The sequence below is a fragment of the Ostrea edulis genome, chromosome 8 (assembly GCF_947568905.1).
Source record: "Ostrea edulis chromosome 8, xbOstEdul1.1, whole genome shotgun sequence".
Classification (NCBI taxonomy): domain Eukaryota; kingdom Metazoa; phylum Mollusca; class Bivalvia; order Ostreida; family Ostreidae; genus Ostrea; species Ostrea edulis.
In genome coordinates, this window is record NC_079171.1 from 49,753,089 (window position 1) to 49,771,879 (window position 18,791).

Genomic DNA, 18,791 nt, shown 5'->3' on the forward strand with positions numbered 1-18,791 from the left:
CTTGTATTTTTCGCAATAATAGAATTATGAAAGGAAAACGTATTTGAAAAAAAAATAAACATTCGATCTGAATTATATACATAAGACGTAACAATGACCAATGGGAATGCTGATTTGGATAGAATAGTTGAAAATTTTAGAAGGTTAGAGAAAATTAGATGTGTAAACTAAAGATAATATTATGTTTGATATGATTTTAAAACTTATTTACGATAAAATTCATTTTTCCCAATTTGCCTGAAATGTCGACTATTTTTCCCAATTCGAAAGCCACAGGACCCTTATCAAAAATGTAGGAAAATCACTGCAACATTTAAAAAAAAAAGTAGAATAAAAAACAATGGGGTGGGTACCTTTGAGAGCTAGGGATGGGTGTGGATGATAATCTAAATATCAAATTCTATGTGGCCTTAAGTATAGTAAATATGAAAGCAGAACTCAGTATTTAACAATTTTGTTGATTCATAATTTATTTACAGATTTTATATGACATTATTTTGTATAATTAAAATCTTAGATGATATATGTAGAATAATTATATCATTTAGCAAAATGTAATGATTCGTAAACTATAGATACATATACATGCAGTAAATTTGTCTAACATTCAACCCAAAAATGAATTTGCATATTTTAATTGATTTTTTTCCCTTATCATTTGCATATTTTTTCAACTTAAAATGACCACCAAGAAATTATAAATAATAATATTTTTAGCTTAGCTGAGCTTTTCTAATTGCAACTTAATGTACTGAAGTTTATATTGTCAGTCTGTCCATCTGTGTGTCACAAAATATTGTGACCGCTTCTCCTCCTGTATGGCTTATTGGAGAGACTTGAAACTTTGTACAATGCTTCATTACCATTTGTAGACGTGCATATATATTGATTCAGAAGAGGGATGGAGGATGTTATATAGCTTGTAAACACTTCTCCTCTTATATGGTTTATTGAATAGCCAGGGAATGGGATACAATTGTTCACAGTGCAGTACGAGTTATTTCTCCCTGAATACAGGGGGTGCACAACACGGTGGGGTCCTCAAGTAATTTTATCATTATAAGGAATAGATAGAGAATTTACTATTTCTGATTGTAATTAAATGCCAGTTAAGGAATTTTTGTAGAAATGAAGTGTAACTACTGACATTTGATATGACTGTACAAGATTTTTAGTCATTTATTATATTTATACGTCCTGTATGGGATTTTTCACATTCCACGATATCTCGGTTAAGATCAGAATAAGGATGAGCAATTCCTTCATTAATACTTTTTATCAATATTATTGACGACCAAAAAAATCCACAATGAATATGCAAGAAATTACATGTACAACCAACACATGCAATCATTAACTTGGGATCCTTTCACACTGGACAAAAATATGTACACCAGGTGTCAATAAACGGAGCATATGTTAAGAATATCAAATCCGTATCTCTCAATGCAAATTTTCTGCTGAAATATGTTTTCTAATATATATAGTATAGTATAAAATTATAGTGGAACTATAAAATTTAGGGAACTAATTAATTGAATTTCAGGACTATATAACCTTTGCCCCCCCCCCCCCCCCCTTCACGGTTTAGGATTTGGAGCTTTTGGGTTTTGTTATTTTTGCTTGTTTGTTTTTGCCTTTCAAGAATTTTCAGACAATAATTGTAAAGTCAACTTCACCTTGCCTCCCCCTTTTGGAAATAATGTTACAAACCCGACGATTATATTCATATCATCATATGGTTTCATGGTGCTTTTGTTCCCAGCTAAGGGTCTATTATTTATTTTTTATTTTACAGACTACTCATGAAAGTTTTTGTATTAATTGTACCATTACTTGGACAGAATTAAGCACTAAATAAACCTACTGGATATAGGTCTAGTCTATAAGATACTCCTTATCCCCCCTCCCCCTTCAATTTAACGAAATGAAGGCGATTATGTACAATACTTGATTATCATTTAATGTTGTTCACATTCTTCTGACCCAGGGATCCAGTTTATGCGAAAGTTTTTTGGATCACACAGGACATTCGGTCCTGTGTAATCAATGAACACACAGGACCGAATCAAATTTTGTCAGACAGAAAAACCTAATGTAGAAAAGTGAAACACGTGAAAATGCAAAACCAAGGAAATTTTATTTATTATACTAGTAATATTATTGATTTCTTTTACCAGGATCGCTCCCACATAATACTTTCGACGGTCCATGTGGTTTTAATCATATACATTTACGTATTTGAATTTGTGCGATATTGTGTACTTAATATAACAAACATTTTAATGACTCCACGTCAAAATAGTAAAGCTCAAAACCGCACACTGAGACATCGGACATTCCGGTCCGTTGTAAAAAATAACGCATAGGACCTGAGGCACTGCACATCGGTCAGGTCCGACTGTCCGATGTTTTTCGCAAAGACTGGGGATCTAATATTTTCCTACAATTTACAGAGGATCAAAGAGAATTGTTTTACATTTTCTTCTTCTTTATGCATATGACCCAGTATGTCTCTGCAGAGCACAGATTTACATCTGGCATTTTCTAACGACTTAATGTTCACTTTTTTCGCGATCAATTAACTTTTTTTAAAATTAGTTTTTCAATAAAAAAAGCATACATATAAATCTATAGCTAACCAGGGGTATGATCCATGTGACCCAAATGTGTCATTATGCAGAGGCCTATATCTATTCTACGAAGTATATTTGGTACGCATTAAAGTTTGAAAATTTTAATTTAAAATGTTCATTAAAAGCGCTGTTTGAACAGGGTATAAGTATTATTTTAAAGTTACATATGTAGGTAAGTATCTTTGCTAGATGTGATGTTCAGAAAGATTAATCAGTTTTTTAATTACTGATTAGATCATCTTAGTGGGTATAAGGATTGATAAACTAGGGTTTTGAATTTTTAAAAAAGCTAACAGACAGATGAAAGAGCTTGTTAAATATCATAATACAGTCCATCATATAACGAGGGTGCATGAAAATCAGGTTCTAGAGCAGATATTAATAGGTAGAATATCGATGATACGTCTTATCTGGTACATGTAAGTTGTAACATCCTCTTCATTAATACTGCGCATTTTGACAAAATAGTACATGAAGTGCAGTGGTTCCATTGAATTTGAATAAATATTGGAATAGTTAGTAGTGGTAGGGAACAGGTATTGCTTGACTGTGTCTGCTAGATTTCTTATTAAATAACCTTCACTGTAATTTCAGTCAAACATAATTTTGCATCAAAGAGAACAAGTGGCTTTGACATAACTCAGAAATTACAATATTCATTAAAAAAGATCATGACATCAGGATAGCTAGATGCCCATATCCCCAGCAAAATGAGCCAGTCCTAAAGAGAGTCCACTAGAGATGAAATAAAACTCATTAAAATGTATTGAGAAAAGGTATATTTACAATTTTTGATTTGCACCTTAAGGGTATTGATGATTTGTATTTTGACACCCTCCAAATAAAATACAGTGAAAATATTGCTGCAGTACTGTAATTATGTCTCCACTCTTTCAGGGGGAGACATGTTGTTTTTGTACTTTCTGTCCGTTTGCCACAAAATCTTGTGAACACTTCTCCTATATGGTTTATCACATAGACTTGAAACTTTGTATAATGCTTCATTACCATTTGTAGATGTGTATATTGGTGGGACGAGAGGATCCAATTATTTTCCTAAAAGTTATAGTAGGTCTAAGAGGGGTGGAGGATGTAATGTACCTTGTCAAAACTTCTCCTCCTACATGGCTTATTGGATAGATTTGAAACGTTGTACAATGCTTCATTGCCATTTGTAGGTGTGCATATTGTTGGGACCGGTGGGTCCAATTATTTTCCTTAAAGTTAATAGTAGATCTAAGAGGGGTGGAAGATGTTAAAATAGCTTGTAAATACTTCTCTTATACGACTTATCCGATAGATTTGAAATTTCGTACAATACTTCAATGTCATTTGCGATGTGCATATTGCAGGGACAGATCAAAGATCCAAATGTTGTCCTTAATATAGTGGAATGGATCTGAGGGGTGGATGGTGGAAAATAATGTTTGAACCCTTCTCCTATGTGGCTTAATTATTGGAGTTCATAATGTATATATTCCTGCTCATGCTTTATCTCCCATACCATACAGTACATTAAGGTGTTGGAGGTTTCATTTGGAGCACTTCAAATTTGGGGAGGTGGGGATGCATTTGTTTTTCATAAAAACAATCTGTAGTTATGATATATTTGTCATAAAATGTTTATGATATCTGTATCACTTTGAATCTTTAAAAAATGATAATTGATATGTGAATTAATATTTACAGCTGATCATTTGATAAACACTTACTCTGTAGAAATAGAAATTATGATTTTTATTTAATTATACATTTCTTGCTATCTCTATGAAGACCTTTAACGAAAACCTTTCACTAATCACTTCTCTAAATATTTTTGCAGATTTGTCAGAATGTTATGCATCATGATCAACAGAAAAGAACTTCAGAGGTAGACCAAAGCTAACATGGGATGATATCCTAAAACGAGACCTAGAGTTTACGGGATTGAATAGAATCAATCCACTGAGTCGCCAAGTGTGGAAGTACAAACTTCATCCTCGACAGGACAACCAGGCCTCACCCTTGTAAAAAGATTAGTTTGGATAGTCAAAATGAGTGATGATGATGATGATATCAAGGTCTGACACTGGAAGCTCAGTAAGGGTAGATGATGGCAATGGAGCTGTTTAGCAATACAACAAACAGGTTTAACATTGAACATGTTTATATACTTTTTAGTTCACCTGAAGCAAAGGCTCAAGTGAGCTTTTCTGATCACCTTTGCCTGTCGTCCGTCTGTCTGTAAACTTTTCACATTTTCATTTTCCTCTTCAGAGTGAACCACTGGGCCAGTTTCAATCAAACTTGGTACGCATCATCAATAGATAAATGGTATTCAAGCTTGTTCATATAAAGGGTCATGTACCCTTCAAAAAGGAAATAATCATGGTTTCCAAAATGCAAAAATAGGGTGGGGTCATTTAAAAAACCTTTTCAAGAACCACTGGATCAGTAAAGTTGAATTCACATAAAAGGTTCCTGTTTTGTGCAAATCATGGTCTCAGGGAGTAGGGTGAGGTCACAATAGAGGATTAAAGTTTTACATTCATATATAATGCAGATTCAAGTTTGTTAAAAGTAATAGCTCACAGGGGTAGAGTGGGGTCACAATAGGGGATCTAAGTTTTACATGTGAAATATATACAAGGAAAATCTTTTACAATCTTCTCAAAAACTAGATGCAGAATCGCAGCTCTTTGAGAAGGTGTTGGGGCAAGTCAGAGAGCTTCAGATGAACCCCTTATGAAATATCTTCAATTTACGACACAGAAAAAAAGTGCATGATTAAGTCCCTCTATCACTGCATTCCTGTATCGCTGTCTCATGAATTTAATATTCAACAATTCCTAACATATATTCCCACTATGCTTGTTTCCAAACATACTTTCAAATATTCCCTAAACCCACATAAAACCCAAATACTCGCAGCTTTAACGTAGTTCCACACTCCTGTGACGTCATAAGATTTTCCAAAGTCAATAATTTAATGACTGGAACATAAATTTTGTTGGAGTCTTTTTCAATAGTTATTGTAAAAAATCTTGTTAGCCATAAAATATTTCAAAAGTCTTAGTTATATTTGAATAGTCAATAATGTTTCAAAATATTGAATCCAAGGACAATAACTCTGTTTTCGTTAAATTATTTATCAAGTCCATTATGCAATATATTTCCTATATTTTTCACCAACATTTTACCAAGGTGATAAGAAATTATTATCTGTGTCTTTTCATGTAATTACATAAAATTTTAATCCATCAGTGGTTTTGAATAGCTCAGCTGTATGGTGCCAGACTTAGGTTTTTTATGGGGGTATACATACTCTGGAAGCTATAGATTTGAAATTATTAAGGAAAGGTATGGTTTTTTTCCATAAATAACTATAACAGGTGTACATCTACTAATATAAACAGAAAAAATGATATGTAAACCATGCTATAATGAAGTTGTGTCCATATTAGTTTGTTTTTTAACATTTTGGAGAATAAGGCTAATTCAATAATTTTGCACTTATTATACTAAAACTTGATGAACATATTGAAAATGACATGTGTTTTAGTTATTGACATGTTTCCTGATAAATAAATGCAATTTAAATTATTAATTTTTTTTTAATTTTAAAATAACAACAGATAACTGTTTCCAATGAATTTCATAAAAATCTACATAGGGGTACATGACTTCAGTAGTGACTGTAATGAAAATTAATATGGAAATCCTTAACTAATTTGCCTTTTTTCATTACTCTGAATGTTAATCTATTGATTCCAAACAAAAAAAATGATACCTAAACCCCAAAAATTCAGGACTAAGGACCCACCTTAATGATTTTCTTTGTTGATGTAGCCATGTTAGGTAGCCAGTCAATTTGAACCCCAGTTCATTTCCATACTCATACTCAGTTTGAAACATGATGTCTGTGTGAACTAATATCCCCACAAATATTTTTAGTGAAATATTTTCGATGAAATCATCCCACTTGGGTTAAAAACTTATTATTCAAATACTGTATGTTTGGATATTGAACTAATCTTCAGTTTTCTTTAGTTTGGTCCCCATCCCTGCCAGTCTGTTTTTACGCTTAACTATTGAAATGGATTGTGAGAGATCAGACTAGGCTTTTATAGCATTATAAATGTTCAAAAGCTTTAGAAAAATTATACAGTTTTAGGTCACTTGAGTAAACTCAGATGACATATTGCTATTGGTCTGCGTCTGTTGTAGTCCGTCGACGTTAACAATTGAACATTTTTAACTAAATCCTATAACTGAAAGATGAAGATAACAAACAGCGAACAAGTTATGATTCGAATAACGGAATTCTTTTCAAATTTAGTATGAAGCAAACAAATTTACAATAAACCTTCCTGACATAGTACATATTCAAGTTTGTTAAAATCATTTCTCCGGGAGGTATGGTGTGGTAACAATACGGGATCAAAGTTTTTTATGCTGATAACTGAAAAACTGTTGAGTGTGGTGGAAAACAGCTAAAACAATCAATCATATTATGTTCTTTGACCTTGTGACCCTGAACTCTGAGTTTGACCTAGTTTTAAGAAAGTATAACCTATTAAGTATATCCAGGACTATTTTAGATAGGGCTTTCATGTTTTGTATATATGTATATTTAATTGCTGTTATAAAATTTAGAAATTCATTTCAAAATTAAGGATTATCTCCCTCATGCATAACTTTTATTCTTGGACGAATTTGGCTCCACTTGTTTGGCATGCTGTTTTTGGCTATATTTAGATCTAAAACTTCATAGTTATTTCGGATTTCAAACATTTCGGTTGAGCATCACTGAAGAGACATTATTTGTTGAAATGCGCATCTGGTGCATCAAAATTGGTACCATATAAGTTTTACATTATGACCCCTGAGTCGAGGCCTCTGCTGGTGGACTGTTAGTCCCCGAAGGTCTCTACAGCCCAGTAGCTAAGTACTTCGTTACTAGCTTGAAAATACAGATGTATATTTAATTACTGTTATAAAATTTAGAAATTCATTTCAAAATCAAGGATTATTTTGAACTTTGGTTTATCGTTTCAGTTTCCTCTTTATATCAAATCAAAATTTAAGACAAATAAGGAATTATTTTCGAAATTGGTTAATATGGTACATTATAGTAAAATAATCAAGAGTTTATTCATATGAGATAGCTAAATTTCACATGGATAACCAGTGACTAATTCTTAATTGTCACATTTTCCCCAAACAGTTCAGAAATTACCCCGGTACATACTATTAGGGGCTATAAAATTCCTTAAAAAGTGACAAATTTTTAAATATCACCTTTTCAAGGAGAAAAAAATCCTTTAAGTATATGAATCTTATGAAGAAATTAAAAGAGAGGCGGCTATAGTATATGCAGCCCACCTGATCTTTATTTTTATGCAACATATTTAAGTGTGTGTTTATCACTTCTATGGTGAAATTCATTTGTGGCAAGAGCTGGTATGATGTCTTGAGTCAGAAAGCACCGGAATCCACTAGGGATAGTTTTAGATATATGGAGCGCCAAAATAACAAACTCAAATATTTGAAGATGTCTTTAATTATTTGAAGATATTATCAATTCATTTCATCCACTCAACATTGTAATCAAAGATCTCTTGAAATAATGATATCTTTCAATTCTGCATTATAGATATTGTGAGCATGAATTGGATTATTGATATCATTATTCTGCTGAATTGATGCACGCAATAATTTAATTGTTGCTCTCCTCAAATGAATTATAATAATTATTTAATTATACCAACAATAGTATTAATGCATGCTACAATTCAATCGAAGAGAGCAATAATTCATTAATGCTAACATCACCTAATGTGCGCAGTAATTGAATTATTGCTATCTACTATTAAATTAATGATATCATTAATTAAATTGATGCGTGCAATAATTATTTTAGAGAGAGTAATTATTTAATTGAGATATAATCCTCAATTCAACATATCCACAATTGAATGAATGATTTCTTTAATTGGATTGTTGTTCTCTTTTTAAAAAAAAATGATGTGCACATTAATTACTTATGAAATAGTATTGTATATATAATTAAAAAGATACTCCATTGAATTGAAAGATGTAATCAAGTCATTCATACAGAGCTCTAAATAAATTTTTGCAAGCAATGCTTCCACCCCATGGATGTGCGCATCAATTGAATTGATGAGAGCGATAATTGATTTAATGCGCGTATATTATTGGACTTCAATTATTTGAGCTGATGTAAAACATTAATAAGATTTTAAAAATCAACCTGGTGAATTTGTATTACAAACGTCATGAGAGGACACGTCTAGTTTTTGAACAAAAACAGAAGGTAATATATTCCCTTGAATTTGGTCATCCCTGTTCTCAGATCGGCAGGGAAAGGAGTGGGGGTCCAAATCACTTTTATGAGGGAGATTATTTCTCATTCGAAGGCGCGAATTGCCAATGTTTAGAGAATGCATTAAATCTTTACGTGCCTTTCGAGACTGAATTAAGTTCATCAATAAAACTTACAAATATGTAACTTGAATTTTACCTTTCGTTATAATAGTTCAATTTATGCGCAATGTACCAGAGCCAATTGTCAATGTGTTTCAGACGTGTTTAATGGGTGGGGGGTCCAACACGTTTAGTGGATATTTAATTGACGGTATATGGCGGGAGCGAAGCCAGGAATTGTCCAAGGGAAGGGCGCAATGAGTGCCTAAGGCACGAAATCTTTAAACAAAAATATCTAAGATGAAGCAAAATCGAGATTTCTGGGGGTTCTCTATTACAATTTTCTCCTCATATTTCAAAGTGAGATGATAGTAAAAATTGACATAATGTGCATGTACATATCATAAACTTGTAGATATTTTTGTAACAATATATGAAGGAATCGGAAGCAAATCCTGATTATGAAGTTATGTTATATAAACTGGTGTTATAAATCTGATTTTCAAAGAATTTATGGTTTTTGCAACGTTTGATTAAAGGTTTCTGGAAGGCCACATCTATGTAGTTACATATACACAGAATGTTCATGAAAATGTTACCTTTTAAAGTGAAAATTAAGATATTGCGTAACATTTCTTTACAAAGATATCTAATTTTTATTTGTCAAAAGTTAACAAAAAACTTCAGGTAATACAAAAAATGTATATAATTATGAATACTTGTTTTAGATCTTTTAGGCACTGTATCACGGAATTTTGATTTTATTTATCGTACTTTTTGGTCGAATTACTACAGAGTCTGGCCCGTACAGCATGCATTGGCAAACGAGGGAGTCAATAATCATAGAAGTATACTATATATATATATATATATATATATATATATATATATATATATGTGTGTGTGTGTGTGTATGTGTGTGTTTGTAAGCCCTGTCAATTGAACCAGTGAATAAGAAAGCACACGTGTAAATAAACACGGGGTCGGCCAAAGGAACACGGAAATGGTGGTGTTCAGTTGGATTTTTATAAAAATCAGCATAAAATCATTAAATAGGTCATCTACCATCAAAATCCTGAAGTGTTTACTTAACAGGATTTATGAGATGTGTGTAACAAGTGTGTAAAGATTTAGCACTCGTCCATCTTTTTTCCTTGCGAGCATGGCTTACACACTTTCGAAGTGCGCATGCTCTGTTTTAAATGACGTCATTTGTGATATCATCATAATGGAGTTTTCCAGGGAAAGAAGTTGTCCCATCTGAGGTAAGTAAACACGGTTGAAAGAATTTTTTTGCATATTATCAATGGGTTTTTTATTACATAGACTGATTAAATGGTGTTTCATACCGATCGTGTTATGTACAAGCGACAGAGTACCCGAGTTACTGAAAATTTCGATGATAAAAGTGATAAATCTGCGTGAACTGTTTGGGATTTTTTTCTTTTTGAAATTTAATCTTTGCAGTTAATGTACTCTGTATACTAAGAATTCATATTGATTTTGGATAGAATTTCACAAAAAGATTTGCGCCAGGTCCTTAGGAATCAACCCCCCTACCCCACCCCACCCCCCCCCCACACGGCACATTTTTTGAATGATTGGAACGTATACCCCTTTACATCTGTCTCCCTACTTTGAAGTTTTTTCCAACGCCATGACATAAATAATAAATAGATAAATAAATAAAAATGCAAAAATAAAAAAGAAAGATGTATATGTATTCGGATTGGCATGTTCCACTTTGTCCGGGTTGAAATCCCTGAGGATGCAAATGTACATTACGCCGCACTGCTTGCAGTACGTACATGGTACAGGCGTACCGCATAGGTATGTAACTACTAAGACTATAAACCAAAGAGAATATGATATGTAAAACTATTACTCTGAATGCGTTTTACTTGTTTACAATGTAGCCTGTCGGGCTGTGGTGTCACACGCGTGGTTCAAACGTGCACTTTAGGTGGCAGTGGAGGAAATTCGAACGATGTATGGATTATTGTCTCCTGGTAACTTTGGCAGTTACCTTTTGCTTTCAATCTACTTTTTAAGAATAATTCAACCCTCGCTAATCATTTCCAAGCTGCATTTCGATCTTGGAAGAATGATCTTCAGCTACAATACAAAATTAAGGGATGATGTTGTGTACTGAGTTTTTCTTGATTGTTTACATCTGTGATTGTTTATGTGATGTATAAACTGATCAAGCTGTACAGTGTCATGACATATAGTGGCATAGCTTCCATTTATATGCTTGCGCATCATTTTGTCAGAAGAAAAAATTTCTAAAATTAAGATTTTTAACATGTATATGATTATATGTGTTTGTTTGATTTTAGTATAATACCTGTAGAGAATATTTCAGTAATATGAAGTGCGACACATTTAGATGCATGCATGTGGTGTTTAAAGGTCTCATCTGAAAGACCAGCAACTTTCTCTTTTGAATGCTAAATATGACGATGGAGCATTCACCTCACTACCTACATTTACACCCTAAATAAAGTACATTAGCATGGCTTGAAACCATGATTTCTTCATCATGAAGCAAATGCTCTGTTACCACTGAGCTACCAATTTTTTAACATGAATTCATAGCTAAAATTTTTTAAAATTTATAACGAATTTTTTGGTTAATTCCATAAATATTATTCCTCTCTCTAGACACAATTCTGGGTAACCCCCTGCCTTTGGGGATATAAGCACATAATTTCTTTCAGAATGGGACAATGTCAGGAGAGCTTTTGTTATTTGTTATACTCTTAGTGTTGATGGCATCTATGAACAACAGGATAATATTTTTAGATTATTATTTCTGATATCATATTTGTAAATTGTTTATGAGGGGTTGTTAAAGTTTGTGGACAAAAGGACACACTTATTAAAAATTCAAAGTTATGATAAGTAAAAAATATAGGAGATGTGTAACAAGATTATAGATTTGAACATTTTAATTTCAGTTAATTTTTATAAGTATTGATTTCAGATACATGTATGACATTGCATGCTTGATCGGGGAGAGGGGCTACAGTTAAATAATATTCTGGTCAGCACATTCGATAAACTACAGTTGTACATGGAACTCATTAAATCACTTCTTTTTCTTTCAGTGGTCTTCAACTTTTAATCTCCAAGAAGGAAATGTAATTAAAAGATGAATAAAGTATCCCTAAGAATACCAGAAGAAAGGCTGTGTTGAGAAAAACAGCCCTTCCTCAGTACCTCAGAACTAGATGATAGCCCTTGTTACTTTATGCTGAATATGACACAGTATAGAAGATCTGATCATGAAGAAGTTACACCATTGATACACTTGCCAACTGCCAAAACTACTTTCTGATATTATGACGAGATTAGAAGATATCATGGTGTAGTCATGACAAAAACTGCAAATCAAAGATTGTCTTCCCCAGAGGATGAACAGAGTGCTTCACATGGATAACATTTCCTTTTCGAGTTTTGAAATTAGTAAGTATACAAAATATTTTAGGCCACATAGTCATAAAATTATTTTTTAGATTTCCATCCTTGCTTGGAAAAAAAATGGGGCAGGTGGTGTATTTTTTATTTTTCAGAATATATATTTCCCGTTCATTATACTCGCATGTTCCTGTAGAGTGTAGATTACTTCATATTTTTTTTTACATTGTTTTCTTTGGACAGAAAATTTTCATACAGCAATATTATAATTGTTTTTAAGTGATTTTGAAGTACATTTTCATGTAACACTGAAATTGAACATTCTTTTGCGCTTTTTTGAATAATAGTAATTTTTAGCTCACCTGAGCTGAAAGTTTAAATGAGCTTTTCCAATCCCCTGTTGTCCGTCTGTCTGTAAACTTTCACATTTCTGACTTCTTCTCAAGAACCACTGGGCCAATTTCAACCAAACTTGACAAAAAGCATCCTTTGTGAAGGGCTTTCAAGTTTGTTCAAATAAAGGGCCACACCCCCTTTCAAATTTTCTCCTAAAGAACCACTGGGCCAGAAGAGCTGAAATTTACATGAAAGCTTCCTGACATAGTGTAGATTGAAGTTTGTTCAAATCATGACCCCCATAGGTAGGATGGGGCCACAATAGGGGATTAAATATTTTACATACAAATATAAAGGGAAAATCTTTAAAAATCACCTTCTCAAGAAACACTGGGCTAGGAAAGTACAAATTTACATAAAAACTTCCTGACATAGTGCAGATTCAGGTTTGTTAAAATCATGACCCCCTGGGGTAGAATGGGGCCATAAAAATCTTCTTCTCAAGAACCATTAGGCCAGAGCAGTTTACATAATTTACATGAAAGCTTCCTGACATACAGCTCTGTAGTGCAGATTCAAGTTTGTAAAAATAAAATTTCGAAAAGGTGTCGCTGTGTTTGGTGTAATTTTTGTTCGTTCTGCACAAACTTGCTCACTCAGCTTGACACAGCCTAGGTGTTCATATGTAAATTTTTTATTTTTCGTAACTTAAAATGTCGTGTAGCAATGGTGGCCAGATCAAATTTTCCTTCCAATGTTATAATAGGACTAGACATGGGTATCATTTTGCATACAATTTAAAGTATGCTTTTGCATATACACATTTTTCTAATGCCTGTACACATTGAATTATTAAACACCAGGCACGTCCTCCTATCCCCTTTACAAGCTATGTTTGTGTGGGGTTTTTTGGAGTTAGATTTTAGGTAGGAGAAATCATGGCCCCGTGAGTAGGTTGTGCCACAATACTTAAATAGGGATCAAAGTTTTAGAAGCGAATATGTAGAACAAATCTTTAAATATGGGCCAAGGTGAATCAGGTGAGCGATGTGGCCCATGGGCCTCTTGTTTGAATATGCAGTTTATGCAGGATCAGGATATGCCATTGCCGTATCCGCTAATTAATGAGTCATAATTACCTTCATTGTACCACAAAGCAACAGTCACTGTACTGTAGTTCTTTTGCTTAACATTATTCAATTCAGTTTGCCATCATCTTCTTCTAGTCTAAGACACGCACACTCAATAATAAAAGTTCCAAACACAGAATTGGGAAATGGCATGGTATCGCATACTTTCACATTCAATAGCATCTCTATTAATCAATTTTAACAAGGCATACATGTGCAGTCACTTGACCAAATGCATATCACACTGCAACAGTCCTTCACAACTACCACATCTTTGGGTACCCTTATAATAGAAACATGTCAAATATAACCACAACATGCCAAAATGTTAGGGTCAGTCATTGAAATGCTCTAAATGTTTGATATACAAGCCAACTATTTGTTCTCAACTTCTTTTTTTCAAAAAAAAAGGTAGAATAAAAAACAATGGGGTGGATAATTTTGAGAGGGGTGGGCGTGGATCTGTAAATATGAAATTCTATGTGGCCTTAAGTACAGTAAATATGAAAGCAGATCTTAGTATTTAACAATTTTGTTTATCCATAATTTATTTACAGATTTTATATGATCTTATTTTGTATAATTAAAATCTTAGATGATATATATGTAGAATAATTATATCATTTAGCAAAATGTAATGATTTGTATACTATAGATACATATACATGTAGTAAATTTGTGTAACAATTAATCCATTCAACCCAAAAATGAATTTGCATATTTTAATTGATTTTTAGCTCCCCTGAACCAAAGGTTCAAGTGAGCTTTTCTGATCACATTTTGTCTGTCGTCTGTCCGTCTGTCTGTCTGTCCGTCTGTAAACTTTTCACATTTTCGACTTCTTCTCCAGAACCACTGGGCCAATTTCAACCAAACTTGGCCAAAAGCATCCTTGGGTGAAGGGCTTTCAAGTTTGTTCAAATGAAGGGCCATTTCCCTTTCAAAGGGGAGATAATCACAAAAATAGGGTGGGGTCATTTAAAAATCTTCTTCTCAAGAACCACTGGGCCAGAAGAGCTGAAAGCTTCCTGACATATTGCAGATTCAAGTTTGTTCAAATCATGGCCCCCGGGGGTAGGATGGGGCCACAAGGGAGGATCAAAGTTTTACATACAAATATATACGGAAAAACTTTAAAAATCTTCTTCTCAAGAACCACTAAGCCAGAAAAGCTGAGGCCAAAAATAAAAATTGATTTGTTTGATGTTCTCCGACAGACCAATCAAATTTGCTCCTACCCAACCATTTTTTCCAGCAATTTAAAACTTTGGGGGGGGGGGTCCCTTGAAAAATAGAAAATTCTCCTTATTCTAAAAGAAAATATTACAAATTTTCATGACGTTAAAAAAAAACCAAAAAAAAAAAAAAAAAACCCTACCTACCGACCCACCTTGAAAAATGTGAGTCAGAGTACATCAAACAAAAATATTTTTAATGATGGCCTGAGGTTTACATGAAAGCTTCCTGACATAATGCAGATTCAAGTTTGTTCAAATCATGGGCCCCGGGGGTTGGATGGGGCCACAATAGGGGATCAAAGTTTTACATACAAATATATATGAAAAATCTTTAAACATCTTCTCAAGAACCACTGAGCCAGAAAAACTGATTTTTACATGAAAACTTTCTGACATAGTGCAGATTCAAGTTTGTTCAAATCATGGCCCCCGGGGGTAGGATGGGGCCACAATTGGGGGGGGGGACCCCATCAGTAAGCACGCCCCCTACTTCCGGTGTAATGGCAGTAACTGCAAAAATAAAGGCCATTGTGTACTTCATTATCATTTAATGTTGTTCACGTTCTTCTGACCCAGGGATCGAATATTTTCCTACAATTTACAGTGGATCAAAGAGAATTGTTTTATAGTTTTTTTCTTCTTTATGCATATATGACCCAGTATGTCTCTGCAGATCAGATCTACATCTGGCATTTTCTAATGACTTAATGTTCACTATTTCTAGCGATCAATTAAGTTTTTTAAAATTAGTTTTTCAATCAAAATTAGCATAAATATAAATCTATAGCTAACCAGGGGTATGATGCATGTGACCCAAATTTGTCATTTTGCAGGGGCCTATATCTATTCTACGAAGTATATTTGATGCGCATTAAAGTTTGAAAATTTTAATTCAAAATATGCATTAAAACCGCTGTTTAAACAAGGCATAAGTATCATTTTAAAGTTACATATGTACGTAATTATCTTTGCTAGATATGATGTTCAAAAAGATTAATCAGTTTTTTTAATTACTGATTAGATCACCCGATTGGGTATAAGGATTGATAAACTAAGATTTTGAATTTTTAAAAAAGCTAACAGACAGATGAAAGAGCTTGATAAATACCATAATACAGTCCATCATAACATGGGTGTATGAAAATCAGGTTCTAGAGCAGATATCAATATATTAGGTAGAACATTGATGATACGTCTGGTATATGTAAGTTGTAACACCCTCTTCATTAATACTGTGCATTTTGACAAAATAGTATATGAAGTCCAGTGGTTCCATTGAATTTGAACATATGTTGAATAAATATATAGTTAGTAGTGGTAGGGAACAGGTATTGCTTGAATGTGTCTACTAGATTTCTTGTTAAATAACCTTCACTTTAATTTCAGTCAAACATAATTTTGCATCAAAGAGAAAAAGTGGCTTTGACATAACCTAGAAAATACAATATTCATTAAAAAGAGCATGGCACCAGGATAGCTAGATGCCCATATTCCCAGCAAAATGAGCCAGTCCTAAAGAGAGTCCACTAGAGATGAAATAAAACTCATTAAAATGTATTGAGAAAAGGTATATATATACAAATTTTGATTTGCACCTTAAGAGTATATTGATAATTTGTATTTTGACAGCCTCCAACTGAAATACAATGAAAATATTGCTGCAGTACTGTAATTATGTCTGCCCTCTTTCAGGGGAGATATATTGTTTTTGTACTTTTTGTCCGTCTGCCACAAAATATTGTGAACACTTCTCCTATATGGTTATCGGATAGACTTGAAACTTTGTACAATGCTTCATTGCCATTTGTAGATGTGTATATTGGTGGGACGGAAGAATCCAATTATTTTCCTAAAAGTTAATAGTAGATCTAAGAGGGGTGGAGGATGTAAAATACCTTGTCAACACTTCTCCTCCTATATGGCTTATTGGACAGATTTGAAACTTTGTACAATGCTGCATTGCCATTTGTAGATGTACATATTGTCGGGACAGGAGGGTCCAATTATTTTTCTAAAAGTTAATAGTAGATCTGAGAGGTGTGGAGGATGTTAAAATAGCTTGTGAATACTTCTCCTATACGGCATATCCGATAGACTTGAAATTTTGTAGAATACTTCAATGTCATTTGCGATGTGCATATTACAGGGACAGATCAAAGATCCAAATGTTGTCCCTAATATAGTGGATTGTAGGGGTGGAGGGTGTAAAATAGTTTGTGAACCCTTCTCCTATGTGGCTTAATTATTGGAGTTCATAATGTATATGTTCCTGCTCATGCTTTATCTTCCATACCATGCAGTACATTAAGGGGTTGGAGTTTTCATTTGGAGCACTTCCAATTTGGGGAGCTGGGGATACATTTGTTTTTCATAAAAACAATCTGAAGTTATGATATATTTGTCATAAAATGTTTATGATATCTGCATCACTTTGAATCTTTAAAAATGATAATTGATATGTGAATTAATATTTACAGCTGATCATTTGATAAACACTTACTTTGTAGAAATAGAAATTATGATTTTTATCTAATTGTACATTTATTGCTACCTTTTACGAAGACCTTTTACTAATCACTTCTATAAATATTTTTGCAGATTTGTCAGAATGTTATGCATCATGATCAACAGAAAAAAACTTCACAGGTAGACCAAAGCTGACATGGGATGAGATCCTAAAACGAGACCTAGAGTTTAGAGGATTGAATAGGATCAATCCACTGAGTCGCCAAGTGTGGAAGTACAAACTTCAACCTCGACAGGACAGCCAGGCCTCACCCTTGCAAAAATATTAATTTGGCCTGGATAGTCAAAATGAGTGATGATGATGATATCAAGGTCTGACACTGTAAGCTCAGTAAGGGTAGATGCTGGCAATGGAGCTGTTAAGCAATACAACAAACAGGTTTAACATTGAACATGTTTATATACTTGTTTAGCTCACCTGAGCCAAAGGCTCAAATGAGCTTTTCTGATCACCTTTGCCTGTCGTCTGTCTCTCTGTAAACTTTTCACATTTTCATTTTCTTCTCCAGAGTGAACCACTGGGCCAGTTTCAATCAAACTTGGTATGCATCATCAATAGATAAAGGGTATGCAAAAATAGAGTGGGGTCATTTAAAAAACCTTTTCAAGAACCACTGGACCAGGAAAGTTGAATTCACATACAAGGTTCCTGTTTTGTGCAAATCATGGTATCCGGGGGTAGGGTGAGGTCACAATCGAGGATCAAAGTTTTACATTCATATATAGTACAGATTCAAGTTTGTTAAAGGTCATAGCTCACAGGGGTAGAGTGGGGTCACAATAGGGGATCTAAGTTTTATATGTAAAATAGATACAAGGAAAATCTTTTAAAATCTTCTCCTAAAAAACTAGATGCAGAACTAAACCCAAAATCGTAGCTCTTTGAGAAGATATTGGGGCAAATCAGAGCGCTAGAGCTTCAGATGAACCCCTTATTAAAAAATCTTCAATTTACGGCACAGAAAAAAAGTGCATGGTTAAGTCCCTCTATCACTGCATTCCTGCATCGCTGTCTCATGAATTTAATATTAAATAATTCCTAACATATTTTCCCACTATACTTGTTTCCAAGCATACTT

At 33.5% G+C, this 18,791-nt stretch overlaps 1 protein-coding gene and 1 long non-coding RNA gene across 2 annotated transcripts in view; one reads left to right on the forward strand and one right to left on the reverse strand.

Moving 5' to 3' along the window:
- Nucleotides 1–18,791, reverse strand: part of LOC130049728 (transient receptor potential cation channel subfamily M member 2-like) — an 88,413-nt gene that overhangs the window by 29,189 nt on the left and 40,433 nt on the right. The gene's annotated exons all lie outside the window — the stretch shown is intronic.
- Nucleotides 12,427–18,309, forward strand: LOC130049165 (uncharacterized). The gene is made up of 3 exons (XR_008797664.1): nt 12,427–12,530; nt 16,573–16,753; nt 17,785–18,309. It is a non-coding gene; the product is annotated as an uncharacterized LOC130049165 (long non-coding RNA).